This window comes from Cyprinodon variegatus, unplaced genomic scaffold, assembly GCF_000732505.1.
Source record: "Cyprinodon variegatus isolate N-32 unplaced genomic scaffold, C_variegatus-1.0 Scaffold118, whole genome shotgun sequence".
In the NCBI taxonomy this organism is placed as follows: Eukaryota; Metazoa; Chordata; class Actinopteri; order Cyprinodontiformes; family Cyprinodontidae; genus Cyprinodon; species Cyprinodon variegatus.
The window spans coordinates 1,186,028-1,201,792 of record NW_015150571.1 but is presented as its reverse complement, the minus strand read 5'-3'; positions in this window follow the sequence as shown (position 1 = coordinate 1,201,792).

The window sequence follows — 15,765 nt, the reverse complement described above, 5'->3', positions numbered from 1 at the left end:
ACTAGTTCATTTTAAAATGTGTGAACTGAACTTTGAACTAGTTCGTTTTTTGGAATTGTGAACTATGAACTGAACTAGTTCATTTTAAAATGTGTGAACTGAACTTTGAACTAGTTCGTTTTTTGGAATTGTGAACTATGAACTGAACTAGTTCATTTTAAAATGTGTGAACTGAACTTTGAACTAGTTCACGTAGAAAGAGAACTTTCCCAACACTGGCAGCAGGACCCCATGCTGTCAGGTTGCTCGGGCTCCTGCTCAGCCTGGTGTTTGAGTAGGTTTTTGCTTCTGACCATTGCAAAAATGTAGACCAGTCTGTCAAACATTAACCCTTGATAAATTTTACAAAATAGGAGGTTTTATGATGTTTTTAAGAGTGAAGGGATTTCTAGTCTGGCAAAATCACAATCCAGCTGTTGTTTTATTAAACTGAACTCGACTTAAGGAAATGTGTGAAGAAAAAAGAAAAATCTTTATCAGGAGAATTCTGTGAGGAGGTGAAATATATTTTACATCACTGTGAATTACTTTTAGTCAACATTCTCGATTGCAGTACGAGCCAAATCACATCAATTTATCAAGAAGCAAGTTTTTCTCCTTCAAAATATATCTGAATATTAATCTGGTGAAGGAAAACATTTCACAGAAAGTGTCTCTCATGAACATAAACTTCTGTCATGTTGGAGCCATCCAAGAAAAACAGGAAAAGTTGGATTTGAATCTTTTCATTGAACCTCTTCTAAAACAGATATGTTTCACTCTGCATGTCTATTGGCCTTTAAACAGCCAACAGAAATGAATAAAATAATATACATAAACATTAGAACTAATTGCTATTTATTAATTAAGTAGTTAATGGGAAAACTAATTCTAAATAAAACAAAAATTAGAGATAGAAATGGGATTTAACACCTTGGTCCTTAACTGGTTTTATGTCATGTAAAAAACAAGCGTTAAAATGGTTTGGTCTTCTAAGAAGTCAAAGCTACTCTAACCTTGGTTAATTCCTCATCGTCGCTTTAAGCAGCACCCGTTCTTCAGTCTGACCTCTAATAAGTGATGTCATCAGCTGTCACCATTACTGGTGGGTTCTCCTCTGGGACAACCCTCTGTCATCAGGAAGCAGGAATGTCCTCTCTCTGGGCTCTGATGACCTAATTTGCTATGCATTTTAAAGAAATCACCAAGCCCTTAAGGAATGCTGCTCCTCTCTTTCTCTTTACATATATGCACTCATCTCTCTGTTGCAGCCAGTCCAAAGCTTACTCAACACAAATAGTTATTCTTATGTTTCTTATCTGATAGCCCCCCACTAAAAGAAAACATGTGTAAATTGACTAATAATGTAATAAATTAAATAGCCATTTCCAAAATCATTAAATATGTAACTAAAGTAATTATTCCAAAATTTAATACATAATAAATATAACCCGATCTTTTATTTATTAATCCTGTTTCATTTACTTTACTATTTGGTGGCTTTAAAACTGTTTACAGTTTGTTTTGGAGCTTCCCGCTCAGTTACAAAGCAACCCCCCATCCAGTCCTCAGCACCACAAACCAAGTGCATTAATCGCATTTTCGCTGAAATGTCAACAAAAGAGGCGAGTGAAGCAGACAAATAGCTGTTTTTGCCTAAGCTGTGAGTACAAAGGGTGCTAAATGCTATCATTTGTATGGTGGGTTTCTGAAGTATGGTGCTTGTGTAGTGTAGCTTTAATAGCCTGTGATTTTCAGTCTGCAGCTGGCCTGACTGCACAAGTTATGTTTCATTAAAGCCTTGCTCTCTGGTCACCCAATACATCACTCTGCAGATGGTGTCTGACTACACTAGCACCCAGAGGGGACAAACTCTATAGAGTGAAAAACTATAGATTGCTAAAGTTTTCTGACTTCATAAACTTTTTAGCATTTTCTCACATTACAACCACAAATGTCATTGTATTTATATATAATGCATGAGTGCAGCAAAGTAGTTTCCTTTGAATTTTCCTTATCGAATTGAGAGACTGAAATATTTACCTGATCTTCCCCAGAAAACAGCTTAAATTCAGTCAGAATTAGAGTTGAGTGAACTTTAAAAGTCCTGCCATAAATATGTTTTTTGAAAATAAGCCTGGAGTTTTACTCTGTCATTTTACCTCATTAATATGCTATCTGTTCATTATTTGATTTATTATTTTATGTGTGGCTATGGTTTTTGTCAAGGTTTGGTTGTGGTTTGAGGACCCAAATGCAGAGGCAGGCAGGCAGAGGTGAGTCTTCTTGTGGATTTAATTAAAGGTAAACAGACAACTGTGGCAGGAATTCAAACATGCAAAAAAATCAAACATGAAAAAAAGTAAAACGAACCAGAAACCTTGGATACATAAGGGGGAAACAATCACGACGAGAAAGACTCAGTGAGACGGACTTGGAGGAAGTTTGACCAGCACTGAGGAACTGCACAAGGAATGTATTTATGGGAGACTGAACAAAAAGAGGACTGACGAGCAGATTGGGAGCAGGTGTGAACATAGCAGACTGGAAAGGAGCTAGGGAAAAAGGAGAACACTAGAGGGCAACAGAGGGCAACAAATTAAAACCTGATAACCTAAAATATAACCAGAAAACACAACAAAATAAGAATTAAACGAATAAAACTAGAAAACATGGAGCAAAGTAAAATTGAATACTCAAAAGAAAACATAACAGAACCAAGACTGTGACAGTTTTTGGTCATCAACTGAAAGGTGGACATCAATCCCAGTTTTGAGTATTTTGAAAGGGACTGCCTACAGTACATGTGTAATTGTTTTTTTTCTGATCAATCTCTAGCATTGCAACATGTACTGTAAGAATGCATTCCTACTCATCTGTTTTCGAATAATAATACTTTCTACACGTCCTTTTTAATGTTTTCTTTTTAGTTTTGTTCAGCTCATTTCTCAGGCAATGACCTAAAGCTTTCATTGTAAGAAGAATTTGGTTTTAATGATTCCACCCTGTTGATTCTGCAATTGACTCCCCATTGTGTGTATTTAATGAGTCCTTTAATATTACCAAACAAGGCTGGTTGGCATAATGTTTTTCAACGACCATGAAAAAACATTATTTACCACAACTGGAACTGTGTGTTTAATTCCAATTATTATATTTGAAAAGCCATATAATTTAATCGGATTGTATATTGCTTAGCTGATTTTTAGTTATGCAGTGCTATAAAGAATTATTTTGTTGGTATACAGAATTTTTATCTTCTTTTATGACCTCACTATTTGTGGCTCTGTTTGGTTGTTCGATATGATCCTTAATAAGGTTCAAGGAGTCACACAGCAAGGGAGATTTTCAAAAGGAAATCAATATTTGTTTATTGTTTAGTCTTGGAAAATATTACTACAAACGAATCAGCAGTGACCATTTTCAGAATAGCAGCATAGGCAGAAAGGTTTTATTATTTACCTGAGAACTATGACAATAGAAAATAATCCTTTGACGCTGCCATTCATATATAAACCAAAATATAATTGTTTGTTAGCAATGTTATTTTGACCAGAAATAGAAAAAAATTGACCTGAGTTGGTATGTCAGATTGAACATAATATAGTTAATTGAACAAAAATATCATGTTTAAGCATTAGGCATTTATTAGGTTATTATTCTGATATCATTTACACCGATTCATAAGGCTCTTTTCTCCAATACTCAAATAAATGAGACTGAGAAAAGAGAGAAAGAGGAGCACAAGAGAGTAGGGGTCCAATCAAAACCAACTCATATATCTAATCCACTTTGTTGATGATGCATCAGTTACAGAGGCACTGGTATTGTGCAGTTTTGCTTCTTACAGTTAAATCTCAATAACATTATTAAGTCTTTTGAACAACCAAATTGATCTTATTTATTAATATAATTCTTTTTTATTGGCAGTGTATGTTTTAGAATTGTTTGCATATGTTTTAGTGTTAATCTTCCCATATATTAAAAAGTAGAAATCTTCTGTATTGTGATGATCAGAAGATAATGATGACAAATTAGATTTGAAAATAGATTTGCTTTTATGTTATGCATCACTGCCTGTAATTAGAATGTGAATAAGCTGTCAAATGATTTATCATAATTTAAAGTTTAGCTTCCTCCTTAACGAACTTTCAAACAGTTTTGGAGTGATAAGTACAACAGGCAATAATTGTGTTTCCTATAGCCTCAGCAGCATGAGGCATATCATTTTGCTCTCTCTATTTTGGCTGCAATACACAAGAGCTTTGACCACAAAACAGAAAATTAGTTTATGTTAACAAAGAAAGGCTACACATCCAATGAACAAGCTAATTGCTTTTTATTCTTAAGAGAAACCTCGGACATATCTTTTATCTTTAGGTTCACAAGAAAATGAAAATTGCTGTATGTATGCAAGGATGATTCATTTAACAGTGTTCATTTTTAGCCTAGAGCGGAATGAAAATATGATTTATATGTAAACAATAATCAGACTAGGTACTTTCATTACTTCTTCAAATAAACATTAATCTTTATTTCATTGTGATTCTCCACCAGCAACCTTTAGACACAGAATTCTGGCTCTGAATGTGTGTGTCTGTGTGTTTATAAAGCATATGGAAGATGTCCAAAGAAAGGCCATCTGTCACGATCTCACCTCGATTCTCCTTCCCTTTTCCAAACCTGTCCTGTTTACACACCTAAAGCCTCATCCTGCTATCTCCTCTAAACAACACTGAGCTTTAAGGGCTGTCCTCCAGCAGATTACCACTAAGCTCTTACACTCTAATACAAAACAAAAAATATATGAACAAACCCATGACAACACTAGTACGGCTGTTTAAAGATAAGTGAATAACCTTAAAGCACATTAATACATTAAGGGATGATTCCACTTTAAGAAATTAAAATTTTTGACAAAATTTACTCGTAGCAGAATTTTGTCACCCTTAACAATAAAATAAATGCCAATGAAGCTATATCGGAAATTATGCATCACTTTTAATGAAGAAATAAAGGGATTATTATTAAGTATGTTTCTATGTTGTGCAGGTTTAATTAGGGACATAGGATAATCTATTTTAAACACAATTTTTTTTCCACAATAAAAAAAAGATTAAACTACTAAAGAGAATCTCCAGAAATTGCTGACACAGATACAGTACTAAATAAGTACAGCAAAAAGAGACATACTGAGCATTTAAATCCAAATAACATCTGGACACGATCTATATACCAACCAGTTCTTGCAAGTGATACTAGAAGTAGAGCATTTCTCTGCTGCTGTCAGAAAAATTTAAACATTAGACTTCCCTAACCTTAAAATGTAATTAGCCTGATGTAGAATATGTGCTTTGAACATTAGAGTTGATTTCTAAAATCTTTAGGAAGGGTCTTTTCAGGTGGGTTTAGCAATACACAAATTACATTGAAGTATTTTTTCCGTTGTGGAGACTAGTCATTAACCAGGATTTTGGTAGTTATTCATATGTTTCAACACAATTGTATCTGAATAATCCAAACTTTCACTGGCAGGATAAAAAGACCCGTAATCAGAATAGCCTTTTTTGACTTGTTAGTGATTAGGGTCAAAGCTTGAATGATTTTTCAACTGAAGTAGAATGCTTAAAAATATTTAGATTCTACGAGGTCCTGCAACACACTATTTATGAATCCTGTTTTATTGAATGTCCCTTTTGGGGTTAGTAAAGTCTTTTTTTTTATTGATTTAAATCCCAGCTCACCAGCTCAGTTCTTGTGCATTGTATGATATAAGGAAGATTATTAAGAGGGGAAATTATGACTTGAGAGGCATAATTGATGGACCCTTTGTTACAATGTTCATACTTCTGTTCATCCACCACATTTAAGACCTGTGTGTTATTTCCCACTTTATTGAAGAATCCTTTTTAAGTGTAATTTGGGGAGGTGGTGGCCTAGTGGTTAGTGCATAGAACTTTGAATCCTGAGGTTCTAAGTTTAAACCCCACAGATAGCCCCTCAGGGTCCTTGAGCCAGACCTTTAAACTCACACTGCTGCTCGGGCGCACATTAGCTGGCAGCCTTAAAAATAAAATAAAAAAACAACTATAGAAATAATTTAAACAGTAGGGGAGTGGCGGCCTAGTGATTAGGGCAAAGAGCTTGAGATCCTGAGGTTCTGTGTTTGAGCCCCACTGCCACTCTGAGCAGGACCCTTTACCCCACTTTGCTCCCCGGGTGCCCCAAGATGGCGGCCCACTTCTACCTAAGGGGATGGGTTAAATGCAGAGGTAATTTTCTCCAATGTGAGACCAATAAAGCTCAATAAAAAAAAATGTGGTTAATGAGAATAAACAAAAAGGACCCATTTGACAAAACATCTGGTAGTTGAACATTCTCCTTCCTGTTTTGGGAGCAAATGGCAGAACATGGGCACCTTTATCAGGCATTGGTTTTTGTTTTCTCATTACTGCCTTTCAGATAACAAAAGTAGAAATCACACAAACTACAGGCACTGCCTTTTCACTTAAAATAGGCACCCATGTGTTTAACTGTTGTTACTTTTGGGAAAAAAGGGGCCCTGTAGAACATTACTTAATGTTCACATACACAAGTATGGAGAAGGATAATGAAGGCTATGGGTCTATTTTGCGAAAAAGGCCCTGGGAACATCATTACAATGCAACATGAAAATGTGGTTGTCACTGAGTGCATTTGGAAATCTAAAGCAATTAGCAACATAAAAACAGGACTGATTTTTTTTTTTTTTTTCAAAAAGTTAGCAGTCTTTCAGATACTGTCACAATGAATAGTAGTTGTATAATGTTGTCTAAGTCTAATAGACGTAATATTGAAATTATGTTTTTTTGGAAAATAAAGAAGTTGTGACAAGATCACAGAGCTTACAGCGGTCTCAACCAATTATATTTGAAATACTTTTATTTGTATTTCTTCATGTGTACCTCTGGTAAAGTATTGCTCAATTCAAATGCATGTTTAGCATCTTCCTCTTTGATCGAACACGTATCTGTGACATTTGCTTATTAAGTTTTTATATCACTGAGTTGAATCATTTCCTGTTTTTACCTTTACTGCCCCATTAACAAGATACAAAACACATTGAGCTGCTGGGATTCCACAAGTCAGCATATTTGTGTCTGTAATTATTCGATGCAGAAAAACCAACTAGTCAGGAACTGTTCTGTAAATAACAACAGGAAGTGCTGTATTGTCACAGCAAAGTCGGTGAGGAGATTAATGACACAACTGCATACCATAGGACTGCATGATAATTGCTCTCAGGGGGCATTAAACTTCTTATACTTACGTGTTTATTTGTGTGAGAGAGAGCCATAGAAACGACAGGCTGCGAATGCTGCTAGGGCAGTTGTAAATAAATCAAAGTGGAGCTACATTCATCACTGAGGTGCAAATATAATTAGCTTGCCGCAGTGAGGGCAGACATCTACTCCTGTGACAGCCATATGCACGACATTTACAGCTTCAATTTTGCTAGGGACTATCAGGGAGGTTGAGCTGAAAAAAAAACAACATTCTTTACAATGAGCTCTGTAAAGTTCTACATTGTTGGACGAGTTAGATTCTGCTATAGTACAGTACATCACTTCTTTAGACTTGTTATTATTCAAGTTCAAACCGCATTTTTGGCTTAAAATAAAATGTAAATAATTAAATTGATTAAATATAATTAATTAGTTTTTTTTCCAGACAACTTCATTTGAAATTAATCATGCCAAACATTTAGTTCAGCATATTTGAGTTTAATATTCACTAATGCAAAAGGTTTTCACATAGAACTGTGATATTTTTATACAAGTTTGCGTTCAGACTACCGTATGAGAGCCTGGGGTTTTTCAGGCAGAGTGGTGGATAGAAGCTGGTTCAGCCTCACTGATGAAGCTGCAGCTGCAGTCCTTAAAAACTGCGACAAAGACCAATTCAGAAAAGCAGTTTAGAAGAACTGCTTTGACCTTTTAGAACTGAGAGTAAGACTCAGTTCTAAAACAGTAGCTTAGTGGAGCCACATCTACACAAGCCATATACCACCACCATTGTTAATAGGGCAGGAAAGATTTATGTGATAATACTTCTTGTCTTCCTTAACAATAAGTTAAATGTCTAGAATAAAATGTCAAATCTGAAAAATCTGAAAGGTTGAGTGTTTAATGGACATGTGAAAGTTAGCCATGTGTGATTGGTTATTTGACTCTTAACTCTACAATGGCTAGATTGTATCACTTTTGAAAGTCCAGAAATATGTCAGACCTTTTTAACACACTCGCCAGATTTTTATTAGTTAATAAATTCAATCTGTCACATCTGTTTTAGCTCCCTTCTTATTATGGTTGAGAGCACTTTGGCTTCAGTGAATTTGAGCAGGCAATAGCAAGCCAGGCAATAGTTAGCTGTTTAACGATATCAATCTGGGGGTGTTGATGCTGTGGGCTGTTTTGCTAAAATACTTTTAATCAGTAATTTCTTTCACAGTTTTTTGGGCTCAACATGAGTCCACTGAGATTTAAAATGAGTCACACAATCATCGTCCCTCTGCATTAAAAAAAAAAAAAAAAAAACAGAAAACAGCACTTTAATACCAGTCATTGCCGGTCATCATTGGGTTGTGTTACAGTAATAAAGAAAGAAAAAAATACTTATTGCAGTTTTTATTGTGCTTCGCAAGAACACCACAAGATTATTCAGAATCTCCACAACTTCTGAAATTCTAATTGAAAAACTAAGAACCTAAATGTTAATCTATAATACAATGCTAGACAGAGTACTTTTGTTTTCCTTCATGTAAAAATGCTCTTCATGTCTTTCTTTCTAGCTGCAAGCTACCATCAAATATATTAAACATCTGAAAATGTAGAGGTTTCTCAGCACAGCAGATGGATATAATATCACTTCTAAGATATTACTTGGAATGATAAAATTCAATTTTGTTTATTTGTATAGCGGCAATTCACAACACATGTCATCTCGAGGCACTTTACAGTTCACCAGATCATACAGTCAAATTAATTCAAAGTTTTCTATCTAAGGAAAACCAGCTGATTGCATAGACTAACTCCTTCGACCTTCGACTAACTCGAAGGTAATCCCTTACACTAAGCATGCTTGTAGCGACAGTGGGGAGGGAAAACTCCCTTTTAACAGAAAAAAAACCTCCAGCAGAACCAGACTCAGTGTGAGCGGCCATCTGCCGAGGCCGACTAGGGATCTAGGAGACAGAAGCAGAGATAAAAAAAAATGCTGTTAATAAATGGCTTTTACTGACCAGTACCAATTACATTTTTCATAAAGGATAAACTGATGATCAGATTTTTTTTTTCTTTTTTGGTGTCCTCTTTTGCCAATGCGGCTCCGGGAATAGATGCCCCCTGAACTAGATGACAGCAACAGATTTGATTTCACAAGCAGTCCATTATGACTGTTGCCATATTTGCTCCTGTTTGGTACTTATATATGGAACTTTATTGAAAATCAGTTTGGAAGTAAAATCAAACATAACAGACTGGTGGTTTGAGAGTGAGAAAGAGGGTATAAGAACCAGGGGAGATAGAAAGAGATAGAAAATAAAAGCAGTAAAAAACAGACAACACAAAAGACCTGATGGACAGAAGACAGACAACATAACAACAGCAAAAAGAAGACAACAGACACCCAATTTAAACATAAAAAAAATTCAAAAAGCAGATATCCCTTAGACTTATAATGTGTGTTGAAGACAAAACCTATGGTGATAACACAATATTATTCATACCATTTTAATATTCTAATACAACATAGTCAGTCCCATTAAATCTTGATATTCGTTAACAATTTAGTCCAAACATGCTCATGAATGAGTTGGCAAAAGTTAGCAGTAAAACAAATGTTTTCTTACCTATATCAGATTTTTATGTCAAGACTATACTGATGCGTTTACACAGACTATACAGTGTTTTCTGATGCGTTTACACATAGAGAATTGTTTAAGCTCCCAGTTCTGATCTATCTAATAAAAAGGAAAAAAATATATATATTATTTTTAGAACGTGAGCTGCTGGTTTATTGTCTGAACCGATCAAGGGGAAATTGACATTTTTTATTACACGTCGATCGATACTATCACAATAACATTGCAAGACAGCACCACTAAATTAGATTTCAGTGAGTCCCTTTTTCTCTAGAGGCAATTTGGTCATAAATGGTACATTAGATCATTTTAGAGGATTTGCTGTCAGATAGCCGAGAGAAAATGTCTGGCTTGACAAAAGACACAAAGTTTCTGGGAATTTGGGATTAGCCTCTGAGATTAAAGAATGAGCCAAAATAGAGTTAAGTCTTGCTCAATGGGTGAAACATTATTAAAAAAGCAAAAGAAAATCGGATGGAGTAAGTCACTATTTTTTTCTTTTATGCAAATTAAAGCTTTGTTTTTATTAACTACTCCCACATTATGGTATCAATATCAGTAAATATTACAATGATTTTTATTTTTAATTCTAAAAATCGTTAATTTGTGGGATTATTAATCATCATAAAATTCTACAAACAGTGACAAACTAAATCAATAACTTTTAGCCAAAGCTATTATTAAAAAGGTACAACTGAGGAGGAAAGCAACACAGCACAAATTTAATATTTAGTTGCAAAATGTTATATATTGCTACTGTCACCAAGTTTTGACTTGTTGTCTTTGTAATAGCTTGTTTTTAATAAAAATGTATGCAGAGAATTTAGCCCTTGACAAAAATAGCATTTTTTTTAACTTTCTTTTTCATCTCTTGTTCTGTTGCACTGTTTGCTAGAAGGTACACCTTTCACAGCGCTAATACTGAATGATGTCACATCAAGCTGTGACAACCACCAAGGGGGCCCCAGTGCATTTAGTGGCGCTTTTATCTCCCAGCATGCTTTGTGCTGTTGTTATCTGGTGTCTGCAGCCTGCTGTGGGACTACACTGTAAACGGAAAGTGCTGTGTTGACACAGCCGAGTCTCTAAGCTTGTGCGTTAGGGAGCTTTTGCAGTATTCATGGCTCATTTTAATAATTATTAGGAATGCACTTTGTTGTCGTTAAAGTTTACACACCTGAACAGCTTTTTTGTGTCTATGACAGAGCCACACTTTAAAGAGAGGACAAATGTAGATAGAACATTGAAAATAAATATTTTTGATTAATTTTCATATCTTGTCCTTTTTTCCTTCTCCTCAAACATATGACAAATAAAATTATTTGTATTTCATAATCTCTTATAATCCATATGTTACATTTAGATGTCTCTTTCAATTTTCACTGAGACTGGAATTGTTTATAAAGTTTTGTTTTTAAATGAATCATTAGTGACATTATTAGAGTATAACCTAATGTCTTCTTTACCTTTTGCTTGCACTTATATTATGGTTTTACCATTTATCAGGATTCTAATTGGCTCTGAATGGTTGCTTAAGTGCTGCTACTCTTCTTAATCCCAGGATGAAACAGAAAAAAATTTTATTTTATAATTTTATTTTATTTAAATATTTTATAGAGAACAAAACAAAACAATAACAAAGCCAGTTCTAAAAATCTATGAGAACCAAGTTCAAAGTGTCACAAATCCACTTTTATTAAAGCCACGTATTAAGCCTGGCCTCAGTGAAACCCATTCTACTTTGGCCACTTTGGCTGAACCATGGTTTGCGGGTGATTTTACAAGAGCGATTGCGTAACTGGTCGCAGGTGCAAAACTGTTGGAGACGGCCTATTTAAATGATGGTTTTGCGCGTTTTGTGGTTTGCGGCAAAGTAGTTTGTAGTTTGTACAAACTAGTGCATTAAGAAATTTAAATTTTACAGTGACACCCCCACCCCCTGGCTGAATTTCTACTTCACTGCAGTAAAAAAAAACAAAAAAAAAACAGGTGTTTTGTATTGGCCTGTAGAAAAATGCACATTCCAAATGGCTCACAAGAAGTGACTGTGGATGAGATTACTGCGCGTACGCATCCCCGCAGCATTGGCATGTTGGTCCACAGGCGCAGGGGGGAGGTCGGGGTTCTCTGGTAGGGCGTCAGGGCGACATGGCATTTAGAACGTTGGACAGCACTTCTGAAAAACGAGATTGGGAGATCCCAGCTCTCGCTCCAACCTTACGCTGGAATGACCCAGATGCAAAAAAGTGCAATGTTGCAAGGAGTTTTGTGATATCTGGTATTGCGTGGGTCCTCCTTGTGGCTGGCTCCAAATCCATTCGGAGTTCCCCCAACAGCTCCAAAATGGCAATGCTGGATAAACGATATGTTTTGATGATCGTTTCCTCGTTCATTCCAAAAATATTCACACGGAGTGAAAAAATGCGTTCTCTGCGTCTCCTTGCTTCATTTCGATGTCTCCTTCTTGCGACAATAACCGCTGCCATGTGTGCGCAATTACGCATACAGACCATTTGCACCTTCTTTTGAAACATGTTATATATAGAGTCAGATACCGTTAGCAAAATTGTTTTTAGGTTTAATAAATCACTTTGCGAGTGCTAAATTAATATATTTACATGTTCTCCTCCCACAAGACGCACTTTTGCGTGTAAACGCCCCATATTGCATATTCATTGCAGAAAAAGTATTAAATGAATAAGAGGCGCTATTTAGCACGTTTTAAAGACCAAATCCTTTTAGCACGCTGTTGATAGATCAGTTTGTACATTTTTTAGCGTGCGCAGTGAAATAGCTCACGTTTTTATACACGCAAACCTTTGATAGATCCGGCCCAGAGTGTACTTAGGGAGGAACCACAAATATAGGCCTGTGAAAAATCTTAATTGTAGTAATCTTATAACTACAAATCTGGAAAAAAACATATAATATCAGTTATGAGCAATGCAAACTTATTTGCTCAATTAGATGATGGACCTCTCTCCAGTCTCTGGTAATAAATGCAAAAAAAAAAAATATGCATGAACAGCCTTCAAAAAAATAAAGGCTATGGTAGGTAAAACACACTTATCTTGTGTAGGAGTATATGCATGATTATTGGTGTAAAATTTGTTAAAACAAATTTTTTTCTCTTATCTGTAGCTGATATTTTGTAAATGGAGAGAAACAAAAAGACGGTGGTCCCCACAGAGGACAGTATTTGTGCTCCGAACCCCCAAAATGTGAAGAACTGCCCCTGATCTTAACATTTATCTACAACATCATTGTGGAGTTTTGCTACATCAAGTTCAAACTCCATTTCCTTGTATAGTGGAGGACTCTTCAGATTGCTACTGTAACATTCAGCTCAGTTTGAGTCATAACCATACATCACAGAATTGGTCCTTTATTTCCTCTTCTCTTACTCATTTAAACACCTTCAGCCACATGAATGTTCAGCAATTGCTTTGCGTTAAACCAATGGGTTTCATTAGATGTAACTTTTTACCAATACACTGGCCACAAGCTATAAAATGCGAAGAGGTCAGGAGAATTGTGTGGGCTGGGAAAAGGGCCAAAATCCCTACAGTTTAAAATGTTACGCCAAAGTGTAACATATAGAAATGACGGTACTACCTACTACTGCGTACTGGTCCACTTATAGTTGGGACTAATGCACACCCCAAAACACAAAAAGGGGAGAAGCTATAAACCCTCTCTGTCAGGTTGGGTTGAGGTTTCTTGAGGACCCTACTGCTGAGATGAGGAAGGTAGAAATGTGTTCTTTCAGGCAACAAAAACAAAACCCAAGAATCAAAATACAGGAAACCAAAACCCAGGAAATGTCAGGGGAAGACGCACATGGGGAGCCAAGTAACAACAAGAAAACAGCAAACAGTAGCTGAAGATTAGGAGTATATATGGGGGATAGAACAAAGAATGGACTAATCAGCTGATATGGAGCAGGTGCGGATAGAAGTAACTAGAAGGGAGCTAGGGGAAAGGAGACTGGCACAAGGGGGCAACAGAGAGTAAATCAAAAAAATGCATCATAGCTTAAATTTCAATCTGGAAAAAAACTCACACAAAGAGAAAAGACAATTAGGAGAAATGTATTGATACAATTACTTTGTCTTGGGCACCTCAGACCTCGACAGGAAACATAGCGCTTCATTTTAATAGACATGCATGAACAGGAGTAAAGAATAGGGCTGTTTCCCCCCAGGCCTGAAACTGGTGGTGGAGTGGAGATATATGTGGTTGGTCACTGTAGACTGCTGGTTAGCGTGACAGTACGCTGAGCTTTATGGAGGGATCCAGTGGACTGCATGAGCTGATACTAGAGTTTCACTCAGGGACCTGGAATATGGAAGTCCAGTTAGGATATCACAGGTTGAGAGAACCTGTCCATGATGAGCAAGCATGAAGCGACAGTGGAGAGGAAAAACTGCCTGTTGGGAAGAAACCTCTGGCAGAACCAGGCTCAACATGGCGGTCTTCTGCCAGACCGGTTGAGATGAGACAGGGAACGCAGAGTCCGGGAGGAATGACATTCTGATGAAGCTTTAGCTATGAAGGTGAAGCAGGGGCTGGAGGTGGGTTAAAACGGTTTAATCTGAATGAATTCACACAGCACATCCGCCACCTGCGCACAGGAGCAGACAGGTTTGTATATGAGGCCTTTTAAGATGAACTTTGCATGCTGATTGGCTTTCGTGGAGGTGTGGTTCAAAGCTGATAGGCTGTGTCACAGGTGGATGTAGGAAACCAATTAGTTTCTTCAGTTGAACTTCCGCCTAGGCTCCATATAACAAAATGGAAAAGAAACCAATGACCAACCAAAACAGAATGACATAAATAACTGAAAACTCAAAGAGATCTCCAAAAAGGGAGAACAAATGAGTGCAGCTCGCTCAGTGTGTTATGGCCAGTATTTCCAATTCAATAAGAAGTAAATGGCCCCCTTGCGGCTCCCTTGCTGAGGAATTAGATGGATAAAATCCCTTATCTCCACAACACACCCAAAGGCCTGTCTCATCTATGATCTCAAACAGACGGTTAATGCCCCAAAACCTTAATTTACTGAATTAAAACAACTTTACAAGAAAAAGAGGTTGACTCATCAACAATGATGCCTCTTTATTAGTTATTACCAATGTCTGATAGGGCCACACAAGTAGTTATTAGGTTTAGTGAGCAGTTGTTTCTTCACAGGAAAATGTTGGTTTGGTTTTTATGGAATGAAGTAAGTCAAGTCAGATTTTGAAAACTGCTTTTTACATTCATTCAGGTTATCCACATCTCATATCAAATAGGAAAATGTGACAAAAACTCAAACAAAAAACCCAAAAATAAATGTGTAAAGGGGAACTGTATGCTCAAACTAAAACATTCAATGTCCCACCAAGCAATATAACATTTTTAACATAGTTTACACTTTGTTAGGATTATTTTTCCTTATGAAGTAGAGTCTGTTAAACCCTAATATTACCTTCCTGATACATTTCTAAACTAATGTTTTGTATTTTATCTAATTGGACTTGTACTTCTGTCAGGAGAAAAAGTCATCTTCGTTCTGTACGTGGCAGAGATTTGGGAAAGGAATGAGAGTGGTGTCTTTAATATAAGAACATAGTATAATATTTGAATGTGGCTGGAGCCATGGATGTCTCCACATTTACAAACATGTATGATATAATGATGTGATGATGTGGCAGACTGAAGTTTTATAAAATGCTTCTTTAACTGGGATTCGGGGCTGACTTCATAGAGAATCAAGGCCGGCTTCCTTCTGTAACCCTGAACAACTTCTCTGGACTGAGTAAGATTAAAATTTCTGTCAAAATCTGTTGTCATATCTCATGATTATTTAACGCATATACATTAGGACAGAGCTTTCCGCTAAC